This window comes from Oryctolagus cuniculus, chromosome 1 (genome assembly GCF_051225735.1).
Source record: "Oryctolagus cuniculus isolate XC-2025 breed Fujian yellow rabbit chromosome 1, ASM5122573v1, whole genome shotgun sequence".
Classification (NCBI taxonomy): domain Eukaryota; kingdom Metazoa; phylum Chordata; class Mammalia; order Lagomorpha; family Leporidae; genus Oryctolagus; species Oryctolagus cuniculus.
Window position 1 is genome coordinate 183,437,704 of NC_142867.1, and position 17,748 is coordinate 183,455,451.

At 42.1% G+C, this 17,748-nt stretch overlaps 1 long non-coding RNA gene across 1 annotated transcript in view; it reads right to left on the bottom strand.

Moving 5' to 3' along the window:
• Nucleotides 1–16,351, bottom strand: part of LOC103347653 (uncharacterized) — a 254,684-nt gene extending 238,333 nt beyond the window's left edge. The window contains exon 1 of the long non-coding RNA XR_516228.5: nucleotides 15,550–16,351. This is a non-coding gene — a long non-coding RNA (uncharacterized LOC103347653). The remainder of the gene's footprint in view (nucleotides 1–15,549) is intronic.
• Nucleotides 16,352–17,748: the final 1,397 nt, after the last annotated feature.

Consider the following 17,748-nt stretch of genomic DNA (forward strand, 5'->3'; position numbering starts at 1 on the left):
GTCCAAAGTCACACAAATCTTGAGGGCAAGATGAGGTCTGAAGGAGGGTTAAATGAGGCACACTCCAAATGCTGGCCGCTCCCTCTCTCTAGCCGTCTGTCCTCAGACAGGTTACTAACCTCTCTGTGGCTCAGCTCTCATTTATGAAATGCACATTAAATAGTATCATTTTTGTAGAATTTTTAACAAATGCCTTCCTACGCATACATCAGTTAGGACAAAGCTGGGCAGTCAACCTCAATAAATGCTGGATCTTTTGTCTTGTAACTCCAGCAGCACAGTGCCTTTGAAAGACTTGAGACTCCATGAACACTTCCTGGATGAATGAAGAAACAAATGAATTGAACTCCCATCTCTCAACTCCCAAATCACTCCTCCTGCTACCCCATGCTGCCTCTCTAGGGCTTGCAGTTAGCAGGACTGATTTCCTTGGCAAATGCTAAATGGAAACTGTGCTGCCTTGGCCCAGAATGGAAAAATTGGAATTTTTTCCTGTGTTTCTATGAATCTCCCATTCATAGAAACACTCAAAAGCTCAGAATTTAAACACACAGCCAAATACATACACATATACACTGGTGCCACCACACAGTGATCAGAAATCTGGACTGGGATGCCCACTGCTTGAAGACTATCACTCCAGCCTCAGCAGAGCCCTGACCCTCTAAGCCAAGCTCACACCCCTGCTCCAAACCCCAACATGAACCATGTCCCTTTCCCAGCCCAGCAGAGCTGCGCTAGCTGCTCTCACTGAAAACAAGGGACAGAAATCATTTTCTGTCTAGCCATGCTGAGCACAGCAAGCAGGGTAAGACCGAACCCTGTCAAACAAACAATGTCTAAAACCCGAATTAATACTGAGATGGACCCAATTCTCTGACAGGCGTGTTAAATGTGATTAAAGCTGCATAGCATTCCCCGCATACCCATCTGCTGTGTTGAGAAGCCCACAGCTGTTCTGATTTCCGACGTACGGTTTCTTGTCAGTGGTTTCAAATGCATCTCATCTTGCATGTAACCTGGGCCCTGCCTCCCCCATCCCTTGCCGGCCAGGCTTGGCCGGCTTCTCTGAGCAGTCACTGATATCCACATGCCTCTGGCCATAGGTCTGTAGCGGCATGTGTGAGCTCTGGCTTGTGCAAAAATGTGTGATCACAGGGAAAGCTTAGCGCTTTAGCGGCTGGAATGAATCTCTTGGATCCTAAGCTGTCATGACGCCACCACCTGCGGCTGCTGCAAGCTTTCTCTATGGGGTGAGGAGAAAGACTGGGGACAAACATGTTTGATGCTACAGAGAGCCATCCCCAAGATATCCACCAGCTACTATAGAAAAGGCTAGCATAGAGATATATTTTGAAACTCTGGAAGGCCATTGCAGCCAGTGCTAAAGGGTTCTGGGGAAAGGCAGAAGCAGGATGAGATGGGGCTCTGTTGTGTAAGAGTCTTCAGAGGCCATTGCAACCTTGAGGCCAGAGGACACAGGTAAAGCACATGATAGCTGATTTCAGAACAAGAACTAGGCCAGCCAGCACTGGGTCATACAGCATCTTCATGAGAATTTTTAAAAAGCAATCCCTACGGAGCTGTACCCTGCACCGGGGTACACAGCCTGGCAAGCATAGCATGGATTGAATCTCTGCCTCAGTTACTCCTTGGACCAGGGATCCTTGTGCACATGAACAATCTGTACAACCATACACATCAGCTCTGAAAAAAGAAGAATTCAAAGGTAGTGCAGGGAGATCACCATCAGAAGCAGGGAGACAAAATGAGTGAAAAATGTCTCCCCTGAAGAAACCAAGAGAGAGCAAGGCCCACATATGCTTGTAGAAAACATAGGGGAGCAGAACAGCAGGGCCAGGAGAGATAGGCAGCAGCAGGACATCAAGTAATCCAAATAAGAGACAGCGCTTCTGTTGGTAGGGAATCAAGACAGGCTTACAGAGAGATGATATGTGAGAGGAAGACAGGAAGGGACACAGAGACATTTGGACACAGACAGAAGAGTATGAACAAAGAGATGCAAGGGGAAGATTAGAGACACAGTTCATGATCCAATTTGTCTGGAGCTGAAAGTGGATACCAGGGATGAAGCAGAAGCAATCTGGGGACACTATGTGGAGTATCCTGAGTACAAACCTGTGGACTCTACAGTTGATCTAGTGGCCAAGAAGAACTGTCAGCCATTTTTGATATGATTCCTTATCAAATTGTGCCTAGGAAAATCATGCCATGGAAGACTGACTGGAGAGGAACAAGGGAAATGCTATGATCTAGGTGGGAAAAGTGGAGGGGATGACAGGGCAAGAGTTGAATGAAGAAAAACTAGAACTGATGGAAAAGACAATATGGAGACCCTTAAGGAAGGGTGACCGGTGAAAAATTGGGTCAAGTCCTTGAATTCTGTCGGACAGAAGTTCTGCCATCCTAAACTGTGCTCCCGGAGGCAAAGGCTAGGATGCTGTGTTTCTGCCAACCCAACCTCAGCTCAGCAGATGGTGCTGATACCCCACTGGAGCCAGATACACAGCACACGCACTGCTCGTGGAGGGGAAGCTGACTGCAATGCATCAACCCTCAGATGGACGGTATCTTCCTGGGAAATGATACAATGGGAACAGCAGAAATTAAGTCATCAGACTAGAATGTTATTACAGAATCAATCACTTTGATGGAAGTCTTTAGTCTACTAATAGTCTCTCGTTTGAAGTTCAAGATTTTATCTGTTTAGAAAGAAATGTGGGGAAAATCAAGAGAGAGAAGAAACAGAGGGGGGGGGGAGGAAGGCAATCACATATAAGTTTTCTTTAGTCCATGATTCATTTAAGAAGAACTTGAAATATAATCTTAACAGTTCAGGATCTGAGCAGCATAAATGTGTTGGTTCTCCAAAGGCTACCTGTTTGTGAGGGCTCATTTAACCAAGCACCCACATACTGGGTGGTTTAAAACAACCAAAATGTGTTGTCTCACAGTCTGGAGACTTCAAGTCGAAAATCAAGATGTAAGCAGGGCCATGCTCCCTCTGAGAGCTGTAAAGGAACACTACCTGCCTTTTCCTGGCTTCTGGAAGTTTGCTGCCACTCTGACTTCCCATGGCTTGCAGATGTGTAACACCAGTCTCTGCTTTGGTTATCCCAGGGCATTATCCCTGTGCATCTCCTTCCACTCTTTTTATAAGGAAGCTGGTCATGCAGAATTCATGGCCCTTGTTACTCCAGTATGACATCTTCCTGATTAATTACATCTGTAACGACGCTAATCAAGTTACATCTTTGAGGTACTGCGGTTTGGCACTTCAACATATCTTTTTTGAGGGGATACAATTCAGTTCATAACAGTCCCACATTTTCCTTCTACTGCTCCCCCAGAGATAGGTTTCACTCTGAAAAAGAGCCTAATCTAAGAGATTCCTTCCGAGACCACTCCTGTCTCTCTTTACACCTCAGTTTCTGCTCTTGGAGTTTCTCAGGGAGACAGTGGGTTTGGTGTCAAAATGCCTTACATTGACAGATCCCAGTTCAAAGTCTGACTGCAAGATTAGCCAACTGTCACCAGCATTGTGGCTTAGCAGATTAGGCTGCACCAGTGTCACTGGAATCTCATATGGGTACTGATTCAAGTTCTGCCTGCTCTCCTTCAGATTCAGCTCCCTGATGATGCACCTGGGAAGACAGTGGAGTACATCCCAGGTGCACCTACATTTGGAGACCTGGAGGAGGAAGCTCCTGGCTCCTGGCTTCAGCCTGGACCAGCTCTGACCGTCATAGCCATTTGGGGAATGGACCAGCAGATTGGAAGATCTGTCTACCTCTGTCTCTCCCTCTCTCTCTGTCACTCTTTCAAATAAATAAATTAAATTAAATCTTTAAAATATATATTGGTCAACTCAGAGGGAAGCCAACAGGTCCAGTGGTCTAGGGACTCATCCTGGATCCTCACCTCCCTTGAGGTATTAATAAGGAAACATTATTATCACCTTCACTGCATTCTCAGAGGATGATGGAGCCACCTTAGTGTCTTGGCTCATGTGTGCACATACTCATCTTGGACTGGGGTCCTTACACAAAGATATGAGAATTAACCTTTGCCCATTTCCCATGACCGAGGACACTCACTAAGGACTTCTAGAGGTTGTCAAGAATACCTTCCTCTCCCCAGCCCTACTTAGTTGTGGTAGCTAATTTGTTTTGCTGCAAGTGGCCCTCCTGGAGATATCTGAAGATATTTAGGATGACCACTCCCTTCCCCTTTGGCCTTTTTCCAGCAGAGATCTGTCTCTTTAACACCACATAGTGAGGTCACTGGACTCTCAAGTTCTGTACCAGAAGGATGTCAGAATAGATACCCATGCTTAGAGAATGAGGTCTTGCCTTTCCCCCAAACTGTTCAGGACTCACCATGCATCTCTGGACAGCCCATCTTCACCCTGACAATGCTGCCACTGCTTGTGCATCTTTCTCATTGTGGCTTCCACCATGCCATCTTTTCTCTCAGACCTTTCTGATTTTGTTTCCTGGTCTTTGAAGAACCCTTCCCCCTCCTGCAGTGGTAAGTCTGCAGCCTGATACCCCAGCAATGGAGGTTCCCATCTTCTCCAATCTCCCCAGAGTCTCCCTTTCTTTGAATCAGAGGCTGTGAGAATGAACCAGTCACAATCCAACCTCATTTCTCTCTGTAACTTCTCGTGACTGTGACAATGTTAATAAATTGGGATAGCACCTACCCTATGAAGGAGTTCTTTCTCAGGGACTGATTGTTTTATCATATCACTCCATGAAGTGAAATATTTTAACTTGCTCCACCCAGCTAACCAGCCTGGGCAGAGCTGCTGCTGTTGGACTCTTGGAAAAACCTGGTCCTGTTGCTCATCTCTGAAACGATGCAAATACTCTCCTCAAAGCCCTAGCTCTACTGGTCTACTGACTCTATGTTTTCTTAAGATGAATGTTGTAAACAATTCTGTATTAACATAAAAACCTGAATAGAGTCCCTTGAGTTCATTAAAGACATCAGAAATCACTTATTTTCTTAACGAAAAAACATGTATTGAAAAATAAGGTGGTCATTAGGCAAGAGTTGTGATTTAATTCAAAACACATTTGCTGGACAAATATTAGGTTTCAGGTATGAGGGAATAAAGAAAATAAGGTGCCATCCTCAATCTCAGCAATGCATTTTGGTAACAAGAGCACAACACACTTGGCCACTGGACACTGGAGTTCAATGTCAGAAGTCACATTTCTTTAAACCTGAGTTCTCCCTTCCTCAAGTCCTCAGATCATATTTGTACCACTCTGCTCAGATATCTACAAAATTATAATTGTTGCTTACTAAATGTACCAATTTTAGATCAAATAAAAGCACAGAATATATCTATGTATATATGTGCATATTCATACAATACACATGTATTTGTATGTGTATAAATATATACACACATATGCATGCACCCACACATGGACACTTATATGGTATTTCAAGTGGGCATCTGAAATAATATCAACCAGCCTACAACCACTCTCTTCTCAAAAGACAATTTCTATGGTTTGAATGTGTACCCCAAAAGTTAATGTATTGGAAACTTAATGACAAAGTCATATGTTGATGGTTTTTGGAGGTGGGCCTTTGGGCAATCGTTAGGATTAGAAGAAGTCATGAGGATAGGGTTCCCATAATGCCTTTAGTGGCTTTATAAGAAAAGAGAGACCTAAGGTAGTATACAGAGAGTAAAGAACCTGCACACAGACATGAATAGTGGCTTTATTCATAACTGTTCAAACTTGGAAACAATCAAGATGTCTTTCAGGTGATTGGATAAATATACTACGCTATATCAACAATGGGATATTATTTAGTGCTAAAAAGGAGTGGGCTATCAAGCAATGAAAAGACACCGTGGAACCTTAGACACACATGATCAAGTGGGAAAAAAGCCAGTCTGAAAAGGCTACATGCTGTATGGTAACTAGACGACATCCTGGAAAAGACAAAACTGTGAAGATGGTAAAAAGATCAGTGGTTGTCAAGAGTTGATGGTAGCAGAGGGGGAGTAGGTAGAGCACAGAACAGTGAAAAAGCTCCATGTGACACCACAGTGGTGAATACATTAGTCCAAACCCAGAGAATGCATAACATCCAGAGTGAATCCTAAGGTAAACTATGGACTATAGGTGATTATGATTATGATGTGTCAGTGCTGTTGGATCTAACACAACAAAGGTCCCTCTCCAGTGGGTAATGTTGATATTGGTTCAGGTAACACATATAGGGGTTCAGAAAGTATACATGTAGGAAATCTCTGTCCCTTCCTCTCAATTTTTCTGTGAATCTAAAACTGCTCTACAAAAAAGGCTTTAATAATAAATGACATAGGTACAAATGCTCAGGGTATCATAACCAGAGAAAAGCAGCAGGAAATACAAGGGTAAATGTGTAGTAATGACAGGTTTTATTATACACACAGAAGGAGACAAATGCATCAAAATCACTCTAGGTACTAGAGTTATAGTTCATTCTTTATTTTCTTTTTCATATTTTCCTATACTTTAACAAAGTTTTCAAAATTGAGCCTACACTGTCTTTATAATCAGAAAAAGATAACCCATCAACAACAAAATGCAAAGCATTTGTCAGTGGTCAGCCTATGAGACAAAGGGGTCTGTGAGTGTGTTTACTTATTTGAAGGCAGGACTTTCAGCTAAGACTCCTCTTATGTGCCCAAGACTCAGAAGTCCAGAAGATGCAGAAGGCACAACAGAGAGAGTGCCTTTGTGATTTTGTTCTTTGCAGCCTCTTCAGTTGGGAGAAGAGGTGAAGGAAGTGCTCTTCCAGTTTTTAATCCTCTTGGCTAATTGCTAGATCTGTCTTGTGGTTTTACTGGGACTCTTTTTACTAAGTGGGTGGATTTGCACTGTTTGTGTTTGTGTGTTGTACTTGGATTATGCCTTAATGTGTCACCACGATGACAAAGGGGTCTGCTGAAGCAGGCAGGCGAGCTTCCCTGCTTTTAATAGAAAGCACATTCCAACACTTTATTTTATCTGCAACACATAGAGCTGCTTAGAACAAAGCATTGCCCCTAAGACATGGTCCCCAAGAGTCTTTAATAAGTACCAGACCCCTATGAAGGTATTAATTAAATATTTTAAACAGAATGGCCTTAGCTTGCTAGGGCATTTTTATGAGGGGAGGGAGTACATTTAAAACCAGGGCTGTTTCTGTAACAGGAACCTGTTTTAAAGGAAATGTTCTTGGGTGGGACTCTACGGGTACCAGGCTGTCAAACCTCCAGGCCAATTTGATGTCAAAAACAGACATTTTTGAAGGTTTTAAACTGTGTTTGGGTTGGGTCGTTGCTGTGGAATTTGAACACAAGTTTACAGGGTGGTTTTAACACAAAGAGGAGAATCGAGTCTAGGAGCACGTGAAAGGTAGTTTCCTCACAATAGTCCACTGAAAGAGGCTTTGATGAGGCCATTTTACAGAAACAAAAACTGATTCTTTTCCAAGATCACAAAATCTGATGGAGGAACTGAGACCAAAACACAATTTAAAATCTGTCTAGTCATTTGCTTGTGTATCTACCCATCCTGTATCTACTCATATTTCAGAATACTTAAGTCTTTCTCAGAAAGTGCTGGAAACAAAGATAAGTTTAAAGAGCAGATTCTGGCCTATTTGATAGGCATTTTTCTGAATTCAGTGTAATCAGAGTTACTGCACACTATGTTTACTTTAGAAGCACAGAGTTAGATGATTTTTCTGGATGGCAGCATGATGTGGTGAAAAGAGCAATGTACTTGGAGTAAAGGATCAGTATTTGGATCTTGCCTCTTGCACTTACTGATTTGTGTGACATGGAGCAAGCACCTCCAGAGGCAATTTTCCTAGTCTTCAAAATTATAATTGTGCCTAGCACTGAGCCTAGAAGGTGCTCAGTGAAAGAGATTCAAAGTTGACTTTGTTCCTAGTAACAGGGATGAGTAGGCAGAGATTGTCCTTATGTCCCTGAAGGATCACTGGAGGTCTTCAGGAATAAGCAGTTTTATGGATTCATAAGGAGCCCTCCCTTCTCAGTTAATGGTAATCAAGGAGACCAACTGAAGGGGATTTGTTCCCCAATGAGCTTTCAGAGCCCTCTCGAGGGAGTGAACGTGCTTTAGTGAGTACCAGCAGTATGGCAGGATGTGACTAAAGTTGGTGTGGCTTCTTCAATTTACTTAACTCATTCTAGAGCCCACCAATTCACATCTGTTTTGAGACCACCATCAGTATACTCTCACCTGCTCACTTTCCCATGGTCCCAAGTTCCTTTCCCATGTGTCATGCTGTCTTATACACAGAACCTTTGAATCCCTAGATAAAATAACACTAATGTCCTCTAGGTTCTGAGAGCTAGGACTGCCGACACTGAAGGGCTCAATTTTATTGTCCATTTGATTGGTCTGCCCTTTCTTCTCCTGCCCCCTCTCCTGTGAACCTCTGGAAATCTCCAAGCTTTCCCACCTAGCCATTCTTGAATCTTTAGCTTGAGACCCTCAGCTTTCTTCCTCCCCTTTCCTTGGAGAGCAACTTCATGGTATTTTGTATATGTATTCCAACATCCAAAGCATCTCTCAGGTACTTTTGCTTTGGTTGGGGCTTTTTAATTAGCTATATTGAACTTATAGTCATATGGGTTTGGGTCTGCCCTGACCAGCTGAGTGGTTTCTGGCAAGAAGGGCAAAGACAATGAGGAAACCAAAAGAGAGCTCACTTCCTCACTGCTCTAAAGTCTGGCTAAATTTTTTGTGCCTCGCACTGGCACCTCCAAAATGAAGGTAATGACTGCATCTTCCTCAGTGCTCCTTGGAAGCAAAACACTTAGCATCGTGTCTAGCTCACAAGCTGCTGCTGCTACAATCGTATTTAATAAAAATAGCTGGAGACATAATGATTGACAAAGAACATTGTGTATTAGAAAGAACATATCTAGTTTTGGATCTCAGCTCTCTCACTTTATTGGTGTACAAATTAAATTCTTTGAACCTCATTTTTCTCCTCCTTATAATGGATATAATAATCACTTATTTGCACAGCTGTGAGGATGTAAAGTCTCTGGTTCTCTGCCTGGCACAAACCAACCCTCTTGGAAATTAGTCATCTCATTGTGAGGTTGTTTTGCCAGCTATTGCTAAATATTCCATAGCATTGTACAGTTTGCCTTCACCAGCGCTTGCAGTGGGAGATGTGCAAGGCAAGCAGATGAGGATTGAAGTGCAGGAATATTGTGTACTTTTAACTGACAGTGATTCACAACATGTCTGTGCAGATGGCTGAGAGTCTAGGCATTTGCCAAAGTGGGAGAGACGAGGAGTGGGGTGGGGTGTGGGGCTGTAAGCTAAGGATGTTCCATCCCTGAGAGTATAAACACAGCACCGTTTGTAACCTAAAAAGGCTTGGTTGGGAGGGCCATCAAAGTCTGTTCTGCATTGTTTGGACTATGTTCAGCCTCCCCAAGGAAGTGCCCAGGAAGCTCCCTGTGTTGTGTCTGAGAACTGTCACAGGCTAGGGTCAGTAGTCCTGGGTGGGGTTTGCCACTGCTCATTCTTGGGCGAGTCTGCTTCCTTAGCTAGAAATGTGCCAAAGAGGTACCAATTACCTGTCAGGTCAATAGAGAATTTTTCCAAAGTCTTTGGTCTGTCTAGACCTGCTTCTATTTCTGGCAGGTCAACAAACATGGTCAATGACCTATCACAGTGAGCCCTAATATCCTAGCTTCATGTGCAAACCCTTCTCCAGGGTCAGTGTACGTCCCCTTCTTCTCACCATGCCCTCTACTGGATTTCAGCCCCCTTTGTCTTGAAACTCAGCCTGGTTTTCTATTCACAGTCCCACCCCACCTCTTTGCAATCCTGATTGTTTCCAAGTTTGAACAGTTAAGAATAAAGCTGCTATTAGTGTGTGCAGGTTTTTGTGTGGACATAAGTTTTCCATTCCTTTGGGTGCAAAGGAATAGCCAGAAGTTCAACCCCAGGATCATATGCTAACTATTTTCAGTTTCAAGGAAAACTGCTAAAATGTCTTCAAAAGCAGCATTTCCACCAGTAAAAAAGGAGAACGCCTATTGCTCCACATCCTCCCTAGCATTTGTTATCATTAGTGTTCTAGAATTTGGGCATTCTAATAGATAGGCAGTGGCATCTTATTGTTTTAATGTGCATTTTCCTGATGACATGCTATGGGATGTCTCTACATATGCTTTTATGCCATCTGAATATTTTATTTGGTGAGACATCTGTTAAAATCTTTGGCTCATTTTTTAATTGGGTTGTTTCATATTTTTGAGTATTAAAAGAATTTTGTAGGTTTTTAGATAAGAGTTCTTTATTGGATGTGTCTGTGGCAAATATTTTAGTCTATGGCTGGTCTTCTCATTCTCTTGACTTTGTCTTCTACAGAGAAGTTTTTAATTTTAATAAAGCCTGGCTTTGCAATTACTTCTTTCATGGATTGTGCCTTTGGTATTGTTGTCATTTATTTTTAATTGCCAATGAAGATACCATTATAGGCCTTGGACCAACATTAATATAATCAATTATTTCCCATATGGTAAACATTGAAGTTCTTTGAGTTTTTCACTATTATAAACAATGCTATGATAGCATCTTGATACATTAGTCTTTGTCCACATTTTAGATTATTTCCTTTGGATAGAATCCCAATGGGGAATGATTAAATCAAAGACTATGAATATTTTTAAGGCGTTTGATATATTTTGGTAAATTTATCTCTCAAAAGGGTATACCATCTTATCTTTACAGCTGCATGTGAGAATATCTACTTTATCATACTTTTATTTCGTTTTCACCAAAATGTATAGATATTATCTATGTCTATTTTGTTTAAAAGCAAAACACCACCATGAGGCTGCCATCCTTCATGCTTCAGGGAGCGCATTTACTATCCCTCTTTTTACCCTGTCGTATACATAGAAAAAGAATGCAGAGTAGAAAGGGAGGGAGGGCTCAGAAGTCCCCTAAAAGAAAGATACATCTCTCCTTCCAACCTAAGCAAATTGGGAGGAAACACAGAAGGCCTTTTGCAAAATCTACAGGGTTGAGAGCACGGATTTCAACTTTGGCCCCTGTATTTCAGCCAAGATCTTATAAAGAGCTTGTTTATTTTTCTCTACTTTTCCCTTTGATGATCAACAAATTTAATGCATTCATTTAAAATCCCACAAGTCTTCTCCCTTTCCCAGGAGCAGAATGAAGTAATCTAGTTCCCACGTTCTGAGAGCATGATTTGGGGGCTACAAATCATGAGAGCCCCAGTCCAGAAAACCAGGGCTGGTTCAAATAGCTGAAGATTTGCTAAACCAATTAAGCAAAAGATGTTTGCACCACAACTTTGGGGAACTTCCAACACTTAACTGTCTAATTTTTCTCTCCTTTAAGAGTTAAGTCTTCCTTCTACCTGACTGTAGCCATGTCTTAAAATTCAGTTGAGTTTTGTTATCAGAAGGATCAATTTTCTCCTTAATAGGGACTTAGTCAATGATTTTGTCAAGTAGAGAGAGCTTATTGGCATAACCTCAGTGTTTCTAGTCTTTTCATCCTACCTGGAACTAATGTGTGGATTAGGAGTTGGGAGCTCCGCAGTGTGTTTTACATCTTATGCTTTGGGGGTTTGGATGGGGTAAACTTGGGAGTACCTTCAACCACATATGATCCCCAATTGACAATGGCCACATAAGATGTATCCAAGTCCTCTAAAAATCTCGGCTACATTTTATGATATAACTATAGGATAGTCCCAAGTATGAATTCAACTTGTTAGTCTTGGGTTTTATGCTGAATGATGCTAACATATCTGATTAAAAAGGCTAGCTTCAGGTTCTACTGTGAAAGCCTGTCTTAGATTTATTGCTGCCTCACACAGGATTGCCTCAAGCTTGGTCTTTCCACTTAAGTGGCAGGCAAGTTAACTATTTCACTGCTGGCTACCACTTCTATTCCTCACCACCTACCTAGCTTCCCCTCCCTACTCCACCCCAACTCCCATACTCAGCCCTGGGGATGCATCCTACATGATGCTCCCGATAAAGGGCTCATAAAGTAAAGAGGAAAACGGAACATTGACCCTAGAGATCTTTTGTGAAGAGAAAAAAAGGTTTTTTTGATAGAGTTCACTATAATAAACACATTTTTCAATTGTTATAAAATTTTTAAAAATGAAGACATACAAAGAAGAACTTTAAAATGCATATTCTCAGGCAAATAATCCTCTCTGGTATTTTACAAAAATACATGTGTAACTCTGGAACTCTTAAATCATTCAGAAAAATCATGATGAAGCTAAAAGTGTGAAAATAATGCAAAACCTACTTTATTGGTTAGAATAAATACAAAGCCTACTATGTATTTCTGTTCTTATAAATTATTCTTGACTTAATTATGTGCATTTTGTATTCCTCTTAGTCTACACGAACAGAATTCTTCCATAAAATTAGACATTTTTCATTACAGAGGAGGAAACCAAGTTGCCTAAAGTCTTGGCAATAATCAGAAAAACAAGGACATGGTCCCAGCTGAGATCCACAATCACTCAGCCATACACACTAGCTCACCTGGGACATTATGGTAACAGGCCAGTATCCAGGCTGCCAATCTCAGCATCTACCTCCCCACCTCACAGGCATCTTATGATTATGCCATGCCACTACTCAAATATCTTAAATGACTTTCCACTTCATGCATCATGACTGTGGAGCACTTTTGATATGGAAAATACTGTTTAGCACAAAGTTACTTAGAGACACACATTTAAAAGAAAATGGACTCATCAAGCAGGGTGATATCATTTGAACAGTGCCAGAAGAGTCTGTGTAGGTGACTACTAAGGGCTGTGTGATAATTTTTGCAACCACCACCTTCACAAGATCTAAGTCAAAACATGGCAATAATAGCTGTGCTGCTGCTTTTTTCCTTAAATTTGTTGAAGGGGGGAGGGAGGGAATTCTGCTGAATAAGTAGATGAAAATCAAATACTTGTCAAGGATTCCTTGTGCATTATGCATAGCAGGGATTGTGCTAAGAGTTTTATATGCATCAGCATCTACAGCACATAACCGTGAAGTAGACACTGTTGTTCCAATACTTGAATGAAGACACTGAAGCTCACAGATATCCAGAAATTGCCCAAGATCAGCCAATGGGAAGTGGCTGAATAGTCTGCTGGGGCTGTCATTACCACAGGCTGGGCAGCTTGACCAGCAGAAGTCTATTTTCTTCCAATCCAACAGGCTGGAAGTCTGAGATCGAGCTACAGGCTTGGTTGGCTTCCCCTGTGCTTGATTTACAGACCGCTTCTTCTCCCAGTGCTTTTGCATGGACTTTGTCTATGTGACTGGGTTCTAATCTCATCTTATTGTAAAAGACAGGAGTCACACTGGATGAGGCCTACTCCCAATGACTTTGTTAGCCATTAATTATCTCCTTAAAGATGCAATCTCTAAAAGCAGAAAGATCTGAGATACTGAGGGTTAGGACTTCAACATTTAAATGGGGGTTAGGCGGGGGTGGAGGAGGGACATAATTCAGACCCTAAGAGTGGCTAAGCTGGAATTCTCATTTAAATATGTAATGTTGAAAACTAGCATTATTTGTGCCAATAATGCTAATAATGTTGCCTTAAATTCAGAGAGATTCAGTAACTCCTTTGGCCTGTTCCAGTGTGATTCAGGAAACAACCACAAACTTGACAACATCTATTTACGATCACTAGAACTCTTTGAACCATAGTGAACAAAAAGCTCCAAGGCCTAAAATATATCCATTGACTTCTCTTCTGCAGTCAGATCCAAGATGATGAGTCTCTCCATAGCCATATTGTTTATTTTTCCTCCAAAGCCTCCACAAGTAGAGAAGGACTCAAAGACTTCTAATAACTCCATGGCTGGGATTTTGTTGCACATTCTTGCCTGGGATTAATACTCATCGCTATGTCCTGCCAGCCATGCAGAACATGTACTGATTGGGCAGCATGTGGCCAGATGGCTGGATCTGGTGTCTTTGTTTCCTCCCCTGAATGATATCCCAGTCATAACCCCTTTATGTTCCTTAACATGTTCTTGTCTCAGATGGACTCATTTGTGTATCACCTTCGCAATCTCTGCAGTACCTGCATGCAACCTGTAATTTTTCTTACTACGTTTTAAAATTGCCATATTTTACTTAAATTCATCTTTAAAGGGAAGGGACACAACCAATTGTCTTAAATGGAAAGCCTATATCATCTACCAGATAGAAAGTAACTGCCAAAAAAAGTGTAAAGTATAAAATATTATTAAATTCTAGATACAAAAGAGGGTCTTCAGAAGTCCATGGATTTGCATGTATGCATGCATGGATGGATGGATTTCAATTTTTTGAACCAAAACACACTGTTCTTTTAATTCTTTTTTTCTATGAACTTTTTGAAGTTCCCTTGTACAATTGTCTGCTGCCTGTCTGCTTTAAAAAAAAGATTAAAAAATGTAAGAGTGCTTAATACTTACTAGTGCTAAGTGTGAATTTATTCTAAATTAATTGGAAGGTTAAAACAAACTTCAAGAGTGAATAACTTTCTCTCCCTGCAATTAATGATTTATAATGCTAGGACTTCATCCTACCCAACATGAATTCCACCTACATTTGGGAAATTCTACTTTCTACTTTCTACTTTGTGAAGCTCTCTAACAATCCTCTAATATAGGCAGGACAGATATTTTACACTTGTTTTCTAAGTGGAGAAATTTCCAGCAAATTATATTCCCGCAAAATATATAGCGTTGTTAGAAACTCCTAAACCCCAGGCAAGCCTCTTATTTGGGGTTTAGAGTTGGACAAGTGCACTTGGGGTCGAGGAATGGAATCCAAACAGGGAGATGAGGGGAGGGCAGGAAACACTCACTGCTAAAGAGAAGACTTTCTATAGTTGGCTCAGCCACTTCACTGGTCTTGAGCCAAGTGCTACACAACTGGAAACCAAATCTAGGTTCAGAAACAAATGCTAGACCCAAGTTTCCGGAATCAGTCTCTGACCAGGTTGCAGAGGGTGCTAGGATAACATCCGCTTCTCCCAGAGAAGGAGAGACTACACTCTCTTTGCTCAGCTGCAGCAATTGATTTGACCACAAGATTTACTGATTCCCTCCTGTTTTGCCTTTGTTTTGCAACTAGCTGACCCAATTCTCAAATCAGAGGACTCTCTATACCCTAGCTCTTGAAACATGGCTACCACAGCAACTGAGAGCTTAGATTGCAAAATTCAGCCCCCCAGCCCCCCAGTACATATCCCACAGATCAACTGAATCAGAATCTACAGTTTAATAGTCTCCAGGTGACACAAAAGCACATTAAAGTTTGTGAAGCACTACTTTAGAAGACTGTGGTCATGAGATCACCCTGGACTTTAAGCTATGAATCCTTTAGTTGTGTGGTCCTTTCACTCAGAGCTGGAAGCTCTACTCTGAATGTTGTAACCAGTTGGAGCACCGGTTCTAATCCAGGGCTCTCTACTTACCAATTGTGGCATCTTGAGTGCGTCTTTCTGCCCAATCTGGGCTTCTGTAGGTGCCTCTGTAACTCAAGGAAAGCAGAATATACTTCCTAGGGTCATGTGGAGTAGTCCATGAGAATTACGGGCAGAAACCTGCTGCACACTCAGTCAAGGCATTCACTTAGCAGTGTTCAGTGAAAGTGCATTGAGCAGCTACAAAGTCCAGCCTCTGATCCAGGCTCTGGGGCTACAGAATTGAACAGGATAGACAATGTTGGAAGTAGAGAATTAAGAATTTCAGTAGTTATTGGAATGCTGAAGAAAATAAACGGTAAATGAGAGTAACAGGCATGGCAGCAGGCACCATTATCAGCATGGCCAGAGAGCTGAGGAGATGACCTTCAATCCAAGATTGCCATCCGGGAAAGAGGCACCCACTGGAGATCCGGAGGCAGAGCACCCTGGACAGATGGTACACCAGGTGGAAGTGCATAAGCCCTGATTTGGATCAAGCTTGGTACAGAAGAGGAAAAGAAATGAAGATCAGGCTGGCTTGAGTATAGATGATGAAGCTGCAGAAATAGGTGGTTTCACTTTTATCACCGTTATTATCTCTCCCTCAGCTCTCCAATCCATATCCATCCAGTGGCTGTGGTCAGAAAGTCATCATATTCTCCCATAAGCAGTTGCAGAGAAGCTTAGAGACAGAGTACCCCTTGTTCCAGGGTCCAGCTTCACAGTGGTTCACCTTCTACCAGGGAAGGAGGCCCTTCAGACCCAAGTTCTTTGAAGAGTACTCTCCCGGTGCAGAGAGCTGGTGTGTTCTGGCTAGAGGGGGTTGATGTCTCCCAGCTGGGATGGATTTTCTGCTGATTTCACAAATAAGTCAACCATGCCAAATCCAATGGGGAAGCCTGCCCAAGGCAGCTGGCAAGATCAGATTTGGGGTTTTCACCAAAAGGTCAGGTGGTGTTAGCTATGAGTCAGACACAGTGGCTCCAAGGTTACCCTCATCTGTGTCAGTCAGAGTTCAAGGAAGTTTGTGGCTGCAAACATTTGCTTCTTCCTTCCCTGATATCTTCATTTTATCCCAAAGCATAATCCAACATGATCTCCCTAATTGAAGGTCAGCTGATTAGCACCTTGATTCCATCTACAACATAAATTCTCCTTTGCCAGGTAAGCTAACATGTTCTCAGATTCTGGGAATTGGAGTGTAGACATCTGTGGTGGTGGGCTATTATTCTGCCTACCACATGCAGTCTCTCCCTGAGCAACCATTTCTTGGCAACCACTTTACATTATGGGAGATTTACTGCCACACTTGTTAAATCACCACTATCATCACCACCTTCACAAGCCCCAAACACATGGCCAGGTGTTTCTACTTTTTAGGTGATTTAATCCATAAGAATCATTATTTAATTTTGCAAGCTCTATTCACTCAAAGATATATATATAAAGATATATATATATCTTTAAACCCTCCCACATCGAAAGGAAGAGCCCCACACACCCACCCCATCCCATTCCACAATGTGGAAACTTAGAAAAAGGTAAATTCTGCTTTGGGTCGAGTGCAAACCTGAAAGGTTTGGTTCTAGAGGAAAAATGTACAGAGATCATCTCTGCTGGAGCAAGGCGAGCCATTTCAGCCCTAATTAGAACATGCCTTCCTTTGACAATCCACTTGGACAATGTTGATAGGTGCACTCTCTTTCTCTGCACAGTGTGTCAGCATCACACCTCCTCCCAAATGGGGCCAAGAAGCTGCACAAAGCCTTCAACAAGTTGCTTTACTAATTACATCACACATACCACAGTTACCAAGACTGGCTGAATCTAATTACACTAAATGCAACTACACGGAGATTTCCAGTACACCCAGAGAGATGTTTTAAAGATTTCAAGCCTTGGAAAATAGACTGAAATGGAGTCTGGCCACATTGTTCTGTTGGTCTGGGGTAATGTAAACACAAGGCAGGGCTCTGTGTATCTGATTCTTCCTGCTGTAAACTCTTCAAGGGGCCAGAGGGAACGGAGTGTGCTTTCCGCATTAGAAGGCTCCTTTTAGAAAATTCTGTGCTGAGAGCACAAAAATCCCTCAGCTCTTCCTATGCCTAGTAAAGCGTCAAGACTCTCACCTGTACCTTTTATTTCATAAACTGAGCATCAGCCTTTATCCAGAGTTTTGGGAGATAATTCTGGTAAAACAAAGATGAA